General features: G+C 31.2%; 1 long non-coding RNA gene across 1 annotated transcript; it reads left to right on the top strand.

The window, feature by feature from the left end:
• Nucleotides 1-8,477: 8,477 nt before the first annotated feature.
• Nucleotides 8,478-10,122, top strand: LOC144568544 (uncharacterized). Its single transcript, XR_013515681.1, has 3 exons — nt 8,478-8,818; nt 9,390-9,477; nt 10,051-10,122. It is a non-coding gene; the product is annotated as an uncharacterized LOC144568544 (long non-coding RNA).
• The last annotated feature ends 218 nt before the right edge of the window (nt 10,123-10,340 follow it).

Here is a 10,340-nt window from a genome sequence, read left to right as displayed (position 1 = left end):
CTTTCTTATTGTACCGAATTATTTTCGAATTATATCCGAATTATACCTGAATCACGAATTTTTAAACCCACCGAATCGAATCCGAACTTTTCGTTTGTCACTATAATGACTAATAATTAAAAATAGCAAAAATAATAAAACTAAGAAGAAATAATGTAATGTCTTGACCGGCTTATCCAAATTCACAATCTGTCAAAAAAAAATTGCATTCTAAGTTTTGAGAAAGAAAATCTTTCAATTTATTTGAAGAATTAATTGCTCGATTATGTAGATTGTCCATTAGTGCTTCTTTATTAATTTCTTTTTTGAACCATGGACAAAATGGTCCAAATAAAAAATGTCTCTTACTTCATTGCTTTCTTGGGTCAAACTCCTGCATCTTACAGTCATTTATTATTTTCCTTTCTTTTCATTATTTTTACATGTCATCTGCGCATTGAAATCCGATGAACAGTTACCATAACTATGAAATGTGATTTGATTCGTTTGATTTAAATCAAAATCAATCTTTTGTACCGTATTCAAAACCTAAGGATAAGACCTAGGGTTTAAAGGTCATGTCGTAGACTGGTAGTTGTAAAGAAGTAAAGAACTTATCTTTTTCTATTTCTCAAATATAATTATACAATATATCTTTTCGTTATTTATTTTCATAAATTATAATAATTTACTTTTACACGATTTTTCTATTTTATGTTACCAAAAATATCTACAAAATTTTATAATTTGTTTTCAAACTTTGTTGACACATTACTAGCATGATTTAAAATTATGTTGCTCGAACAATCTTCTAATAGGCTTTATTGTTTTTTTAGGTTTGTTCATCATCTGCAGAAGAATATTAGACGGACTGTAAGATTGTTTTTTTTGTAACAAGTATTTTGAAATATTAAAAGTTGCCAGATAAAAAAAATGAGGTCTAACATCTAATTTTTAACCCATTATAAAAAAAATATATTATCAGTCATAATCAACGAAAACCAAAAGTCTAAAAATCAACTACAAATAAAATCACCATGTAATAAATTATTCTACAAAATTTTAGATAAAAACTTGAAACTGTCGTTCAATCAAGATAGTTTTATCGAAATTGTAATGTAAAAATTAAGATGAAATATTAAAGATGAGATTTGTGCTCCTGCTGTATGTGTATAGTTTCGACTTTCGATTGATTATTCTTTTTCTTCATGAAATTTTACTTGCCAAATATTAAATATTTAAAACCTTACAAAGTAATATTAAGTTGGAAAGTTCACTTTTTGTATCATGTGTGCCCATTATTTGTATTGAAGCAAACAATTTTTTTTTAATAAAAATTTTTGGGCAAAAATAATTTCTAACTAGTAAACACTTGTGCAAAAGAAATTCTTTTTATTCAAGACAAATTATTTTTCCATGAAATCAGTGTCTTTTGACTCCATCTGACTTCAATTTGAATCTAAAGATTCCTCTACCGTCTGAGTTGCTTTGAGATCTGTGAGCTCTAGATCAACACGAACCTTGAAGAGAACAAACAGGGAAATTGAAGCAATGTTCACAGATCTTAATGAGATGCACACAGATCAAAATTGCTTTGAGATTCGTGCGGACTAGATTAGCACGAATCTTGAAGCGAAAACGCAATAATCTTATTGCGATGCGCGCAGATCTGACGGTACAAAAACCTTCATATTCAAATTTGAGTTCGATGGGGCATTTTATACTTTTAATGAAGGGTAAAATAGACATTTTATAAATTCAGAATGAGTTTTAATATAAAAGACCATGAAATGAGTAAAGATGTGAGTTTTTGAAGTTTAGAGGGGCAAATATGTAATTTTCAAATTTAGAGGGAGAAATGCGTAATTTTGATGTTTTTGAGGGGTATACGTGAAATTCCCTCTTAGAAAAAAAAATACGGTGTCATTTGTTAGAAAAAATATTTTACAACTCCAGCTGACACTTTGGAAATAAGGCCTAGCTTAATATACGGAGGTGCACAGACATCACAGTTCAATCCGCTTAAAATATCTTGTAACAGATTTCTTTACTAAAATAATTTTTTTACAACAAAATATATTAGTCTTTTGAATAGCATTTACATGACGTTTGAGGAATTTTTCAAAGATATTTTACCTTATTTTCCCTTCAAATTAATTTATTTAAAACTTCCCTTCAACTTGATTACTTTATTTTACTCCTACTTCCATTAAACAAATAATTACTTGATTAATTATAACTCTTAATTAATCCTGGTTTAGGTTTATAAATCTACAGATTCTCATGGTTTTTGTTAAATAGTTCAATGGCAACCTTCTACATATTACATAACCTATCACTATTTTGTATGAAAGGCATGGATAAAAATTGGACCAAATTTATCAAACAATTTAAAAAACCAACGCAGTTTTGCTGATTTTTTTATTTTTTATGAATAGCATAAAAGGCTAAAATTTCAATCAAGGCTGTACCAACATATCCGAAAATAAATGCCACGGTTGTTAATTTAGTTATCTCACTAAAAATATTTAAATCTTTCAAATAATGCTAGTTATCTTTTTTTGTTTATATCCTATATATCCATTGTTTTAGAAACTATCTCTACTGGTGTTCATCAAAATCTTCTGGATTTCCATTAAAATTTTGTTAGTTTACAATTCCCATTCACAGTATATTCTTACGAAACTTCCATAGTAGTTGATTTGTATCTCTGTATGAAGTTATAGAGATTTTCAAATATAGAATACAAAATATCAATATATTTGTTATTTCAACATGAAAACAAATTGTATGATTTTGACTTGAATTTGTAGTTAAAACCTTCACTATAGGAGAATTTATATCGTAACTATTATGAGATTTTTTCCAATATATTGTGATCTTAAATATATGTATCTGCATTTGCTCCAGTTATATCTGAATGTTTTTGTTTAATGATAATTTCTTCATTAAAATTTTACTTGCAAGATACCAATGTTATAAAACCTTATAAAGTGTGATTTTTCGAGGCAACAACCGTATCAAAATTAAATATACGAATGATCTTGTAACATTATGCGAAACGAATATTAAACTAATAATTGAATGAGATATCAAATGGTTGTAAGAATTTTCAAGAAGAAAAAATGTAGCAACTGGAAAAGGTTTTATTAATTAACATAAAGTATTAGATTGAAGTATGACTTCAAATTCCAAAGTTTATATCTTGAAAATTTCTTTATAATTCGAGTGCCTTATCAAAAAGTATGATTAATTGAATTTAAAATACGTATCACATTAGATTAGAAATATATTCACTACTAAAATGTCGGTTTGTTGCATGGGTAAAAATAATTGTTGCATGGTTAAGTAGTGTCCATGCAACAAATATTGACATTTTTGACACAGTTAAATTTGTTGCATGGGTAGTCCCATGCAACAGTTACTCATGCAACAAGTTTGATGGTTATCCATGCAACTGCCTCTTATTTATCCATGCAACAAATATTTGATGACCCGTGACCCGCTAGCAAGAATAGAAAGTATATTCTAATGAATGTCCATGCAACAACTCATCCCATATCCATGCAACAAGTCTCCCAAATTTAGACTAAACAGTTGCATGGATAATCCATGCAACAATTATTTGAGAACTATTTGTTGCATGGACTTATCCATGCAACAAATCTCTAAAATCTAGACTAAACAGTTGCATGGGTAACCCATGCAACAAGTTTGGAAGATTATTTGAGAACTATTTGTTGCATGAGTTACTCATGCAACAAATTTTGATGATTTTTGAGAACTATTTGTTGCATGGGACTGTCCATGCAACAAGTATTGAATTTCTGGATAGTGACTTTTCTGTATATATTTGATCTCTCCATTCAAATTGAATATATTCTTGTAAATTACAGCAAGGAATACATTACACCAGTATATTAATATGTTCACATCCTACTTAATATTGTTCAAATTTAGAAGGAAATTTAATCTCTCCTTTCAAATTGAAAATGTTTTTGTAAATCACAGCAATAAAATTTACATCAGTATATTAAAAAGTAAATGAGATACATAAACAATTAAGATACACAAATAATTCGAAAACTTAAATTGTAAAATCTTAAAATTTTGATCTTAAGAATAAACCTTACAAAGTAATTGAGATACAAAACAATTCACCAAATTGTCATGCAACACATTACACAAAAAATTATCAATTAATAAACCATCTTCATCGGATTGATCGTTGATGTTTAGGCACCAAGTGCTTCCTCAATAGGTCAACTTGGTCATTCCCAAATTTTTATTCCTGATTGTATCTCTAAATTAATGTAATGAACCTACTTCTAAGAATGGAGATGCTGATTAGCATTGTAAAGCTGTAAAGTAATGGAATGAACCTACTTTCAATAAAATTTGCACTGGAGCTCAACCTAAAGCATCTCATGTTGTATTCAGTAAAAAATGCGGAACAAGAAGCTAACAGATTGATGTAAATAAGTCACAGTTAAATCAAAATCAAGTTCTTTTCGATTAAGTTAACAGATCGATTCAAGTGGAAAAAGACAAAGATAAACGAGAGATTCAAAAATTAACCTCGAAGGAAAGAAAAGCGATTGAAATCGACAAATCAAGAAAGTGTGCAATTAAATTGAAAAATAATTTCAAGTCTTCGAATTTTGTGGAATAATTCCACATTTGAATCTCAAACGGATATGGACAATTAATTAATCGTTGATGTTGTTAGCCTTGGGAAAGAGTTTGATAGATGTACTCTTTTTATCTCTTGAAAAACCTGACAAATAAGAGATGTTATTGTTCTATAGAAGCTTAATATATATACAGATTTGGATACCCTATCATACTGGTAAGTCTATACAAGTACATTCCTACATTTGATATTTCCAAGTTACTTATAAGGCTGATACTGGAGTGTTGAAACAGAATCGAGCACACAAAACTTAAACAGGTTGTTAAGAAAGGGCTTCTACATAGTACACCCAAATAATCACATTTTTCCAGTTAAGATCCTATAATTTAATTGTGTTGCTTAGCAAATGAAAAACTAAATCATTTACAACAATGTAGACAAGAAGAAGACAGCTAAAATGTCCCCATCTAACACAATCGAACCTTTTCCAACCAACTTATATAAACATGCGGTCAAAATTGCCAACATCTACATATCATAAAACCCTTTCCATAGACTAAAGATTGGGTGCTGCACATGTATTATATGAACAATAAAATCTGACAGAAGTTTGGTCTTATAGTTCAAATAAGAGATACATTAGTGTCAAACTGTCAGTAAAAAATGTGACAAAATATCAAAATATATGATGCATTTTATGAAAAAGAAAATAGCACACCACCTTGACAAAATCATGTTTATCTTCCAGATAATGCCTCATAAGCTTAACTACATTATGACGTAGCCTTATATTTGACTGCATCTGCTGCCGCCTCAAGTCTAGCACACGAAACCTAAACACAAGTTTTTCAAGCCATTATCTTCAACTTGAAAAAAGAAACAAGAAGAAAAGAAAAGCAGACAAGAATGATGCCATGCCGGTATCAATATGGTTAATCTGTGAGTAGTTCTTTTGCCCTTTGTTTTGTTCATTGCTTGCAGAATTGAAGTTCTAAATTCTGGCCTTGAATAGCAACATACAACTACTATTACTTCATTAACTGCCTCGACATTGTTATCTACTGGTACTGGGTGACTAATATGTACCTTTTGCACTGCCTCGATATTGTTATTTAAATATTCTTCCATTCAAAAGTTTTGATTTTCTACCTATTTAAAATAATAGTAAAGAGACAATACCAGAACCACTTTTCCAACTGCATACTAAACTCCTTTACTTGACCAAATTCAAGATAATATATAGTACTTGGTCTTTTTTATAAAGAAAAAGGTAAGTGGTGGCTTCCCTGGTCAAAATATAAATGCTACAGTAACTAAAAGAGCAAATCTGAAGTAAATTCAATTTCAGTGCACTCCCTTCCAAAATGGACGGAAGTATAGAAGATAAGAATAAACCACTAATTTTACACATTGATATTAATTAGTTTATGCTGATAGCCTACAAAGTGAAAACTTGAAACAATTGGTACATAAGCTTAGAATAAATCAAATCAATGAACTCCAGTTGAAAAGTGTGAAGCATCAAGCATAAAACAGTTTGAGGAAAGTCCGAGGTTTAGAAGTGGAAAACCAATTATCTTTGGCTCATCATTCACATTAATTGCCTTTATACATTAAAATGCTATTTTGTCCATACTTAATTTTGATTAGAGATGTTTAAATGCACAATTTTTTGGGTGGAATTGGGGTCAATTTTTAACAGATAAACTCAGCTTGAAGCATACTACTAGAATTCAATTCTTTTGTCCATACTACTAGAATTCAAAATTTGTCTAATTAAATGCACAATTTTTGGGTGGAATTGGGGTCAATTTCTACATTTACCTTGAAGCACATAAGGGATGAACTCAGCTTCGATTGGCATGCTAGGCATTTCAAGATCAATCACTGCCTCCATTGCCTTTTCTTCTGGATTTACCATCAATTATAGTTGGTGGTGCATCACGGTTAACTAAAAGATCAAAAGTTTAAATAATTAAATAACTAGCACCCAAATATAACATAGCCTGCAAGTTGTTCGAGTAAATGCCTCACTGAAAATTCATCTAACAAAGTTGGTGTTGATAAAATTTCAGAATAACATACAAAGTTGGTTGATGTGAAAGGAGTTTACCTTGAAATTTAGAAAGCGTTTGTTGTCTTGGCTTTGATTGGTGTGGGAGGAAGACGCCTTGGCTTCCATTGGTGTGACAGCAAGACGCCTTGGCTCTCAAAGGCCGATCAGAAATGAATTGGAGCGGGTTTCGTGATATTGTGGAGGGAGCCAAAAAATGTGGCGGCAACCAAAAATGCGGAGGGAAAAACTGGAGGGAAATGAAAATGAGGGAAGCTGCTACCATTCTCCTCTGTGGAGAAAATGAAGGGACAGATAGGGTGGGTCCACTTGGAAGAGAGAGAGAAAGAGAGGAAAGGAGATAAAAGTGTGAGGCAAGGACCATGTGACTGTTTGTGTAGTTTAGTCTGACAAGTGGACCACTTATTTCATAGATCTAATTTTCATGCATATGAGGAGAAAGAAAAACTGATTTTAATACTTCTAAAAGAAATAATTATATGAAATGAGTAAATTAATTTGTAAATTATTTTATTCGCAGTAAAATTCATAAATTATTTTTTTATTTACATATTGGAAATTAATTTATGAAGACAAAAAAAGAAAAATTTACTATGGGACAAAATATAGAAATAAGATTAGCATATATCATTTATATTATTCACGGCAGGAGTTTTTTAAATCCTTAATGTTTTTATAAATTATAAAAACTTCATACTTGATCAAATAAATTAAGTTGAATTACCTTTTATAAAATCAAATTTGTAAAGTCAAAATAACTCTGTGTGTTGAAATATTGGGAATTTGTGTGTTGAAAAAAAATGATTGAAAAATATTATTAGTCAAAATTACACAATAGTGAATGTTAAATCGTGTTTTTATGTCTTAGTAAGTGATTTAGACACGTAAATTAGTACGTTAGTACACGCATGTTGTGTTAGCAACTCATATGCTATATACTTGTCATGCAACAACAACAACAATCGTGCAAGCTAATGAAGAAAGAAAAAATGCGTATGAAATTGGTTGATCGGAACCGTTACAAATACAGATTACTAGCTTAATTTGTCTGTGTGAATTTTTTTTCGAAATTTACGTTGATTTTCATATCCATCAAGCTTACGGAATATCATGCCATCGAATGGCCATAATCAAATCACGACGGATCAAAGCTTAGACATAACCAAATTCAAAATCATTTATATTGTGTATGTTAAGGGTTCTCCCTTGATCATTTAAAAATTAAATTTTAATCATTTCAAGAAAAATAAACCGTCGATTTGACACGTGAAAATGCACGGTCCACGTTTAATGACACTAAGACAAGAGCCAAATAATAATGAAATTGTATAAATTTTATATGTGTATGTATATTTTGTTCACATAATATGGTAAAATTTAGTTTTTTATTTCTTGGAATTTTGTGCATATAATTTGGTGTGCAGTTATTATCTAATTTAGTTTTTTATTTCATATGTACTGTTGTACATAGATTATGTGATTTGTAAATATTAAGCTTCTATGCCGTCAGATAAGTGAAGAACGGTCTTGATTTATTTATTTGGAATAGCTGTGAGTTGGGTCTCTCACAGAGCTGTGAAATTTGAGACGAATTTATTATCAGAGCAGTTTTATTTTCATGCAGCACATGACCTATATAATTTAGAGATTGTCTAATATATTTAATACACTGTATGAAGATAAATATGCTCTGTTAATTATTGTACTTCATAAAAAAAATTTCACCCATCGCATCCAGAGAGAGTTGCCCTCTTTAGGTCACGACTTACTCCTCTATTGTACTCATTTTCATTTCCCCTCCTAATTTTTCCTATTCCCGCTCTCACCAAACCTAATCCCCTAAATGGTGATAGTGTCTCTCCTTCTAAGCGCACATATCGCCGATCTCTTCCTTAGCTGCTACTCCACCACCTCCTCCGTCACAGCTTAAACCCTAGCCACCTCCGCTGCTCATTCTATAGTTATCCTTTGCCGCTACTTATCTCTCAGATCTAGAGTAAGGTTAGATCGATTTACTTCTTTGCCGGGGAAGGCAAGGCAGGAGGCGGCTCAGGTGGGACCGGTTCGGTCGATCGCTGGCCAAGTGCGGACGTGCAGCAGGGCTGGTCGTCAGGCGAGGCGGCTCATTTACGGTTTATTTATTGATTCCTTTTATACGCGTTTTTTCCTTGAATTTGTTTGTCCCTTAGTTTTGGGTTAATATATTGTAGTCTTTATGCCATTAGCCCAAACAAAAATTGTGTTAGATCAATTTCCTTAGTTTTATTATTCAATTTTGATTAGAGATGTTTAATCTTAAGTTCTCAAATGGTAAATGTTGCATATATCAGATTTGTTTTCATGGACAATCTTAATTTCTTTCAAATTAAGATTTGGTATCAGTTTTGTTACTTTATAAATTCTAGACTCCTTCAACAATTCATCTGTTGGTATATTTTTAACAATCAGGTAATTGATGTTCCCGTCGACCAGGTAAGCTTAGTCTCTGCATTTTTCTTGCTTAGAAATAATTTGTCCGTGTCCTTGCAAAATTGACTCAATTTGTGTTTGGTGGTTTAGGAGTTGATTATTGTAGATCTTATTCCTATCTAGGTGAATTGTGTTGAGTAGTGCAGTACCGGTTGGTCTGAGACCTGGTGAGGAACAAGCAAAGTGCATGAATGAAAATTTATGTGGTCACTTTTTTCCTTAAATTTGTTGTAGGCTATAAGTGTGTTGGATGTAATTGGATTGTGCATGATATAATTGGGTAATTGTGGAACAAGCTGGTTAATTGGGTAAATGAGTATTGGTAGGGTTCAATACAAGTTTTCCAGAGCTTCTAATTCTCTTCTTATTTTCATATGTTAAGTTTTTGTTCTTATTTGTATAATTGAATTTATTTGTTCAAATTTCATGTGGAAGGCGGCACAGTTGATAACATTGAAGAATTTCATGTGGGAGGCGGCACAGTTGATAACATTGAAGAATGTTGTGCAACTTTGTGGATCTTAGATGTTGTGTCTTATAATAAAAAAGGTACAATTGATAATTTCAGGTGTGTTTTTCTGTCTCTTAGATGTTGTGTCTTATAATAAAAAAGGACAAAAAGTTAGGCATATTACTTGTATAATTGAATTTATTTTGTCTCTTAGATGTTCTCTTAGGTACTGCTAAACAAGATGCTTTTGTCATTTCATCATTACACTATCTCGGATAACTGGATAGATATTTGTTTATGCAGTTTGTGTATTACGCTTTTTTCCAACTAAAAATAGTCTAAATGGTAACTAAAAAGAAAGATATTCTTATCTTAGAATAATGTTTTTTGCAACCAGCTTTGTATCAAGTAATATTTGTCTAAAGTTTTGTTTCCCTTGCTAAGGAATGCATGGCAAAAGCTTGGAGACATGAACCCAACAGTTGCAATGGAAAGATAATGTGACTCTTCTTCAAGAATGCAATGGAAAGATAATATTGTCCCTTTCAGTTTAGTCCTATAATTGGAAAATGACTAAAAGAGGCTTAATTAAGCTCTAATCGACCTGTTAAATATGCAGAAATGGGAGTACATTGTTTTAGCGGGAGTTCCTCGAGAGGCGATTATTTAATAACTCATTGGTGGAGATGGAGATTCAGGGTCTAGATGTAGTATTACTTGTCAACCAGGATCAC

The sequence above is a fragment of the Carex rostrata genome, chromosome 17 (genome assembly GCF_964058835.1).
Source record: "Carex rostrata chromosome 17, lpCarRost1.2, whole genome shotgun sequence".
In the NCBI taxonomy this organism is placed as follows: Eukaryota; Viridiplantae; Streptophyta; class Magnoliopsida; order Poales; family Cyperaceae; genus Carex; species Carex rostrata.
The sequence above is the reverse complement of the archived record's forward strand: the minus strand, read 5'-3'. Positions and strand labels throughout refer to the sequence as shown.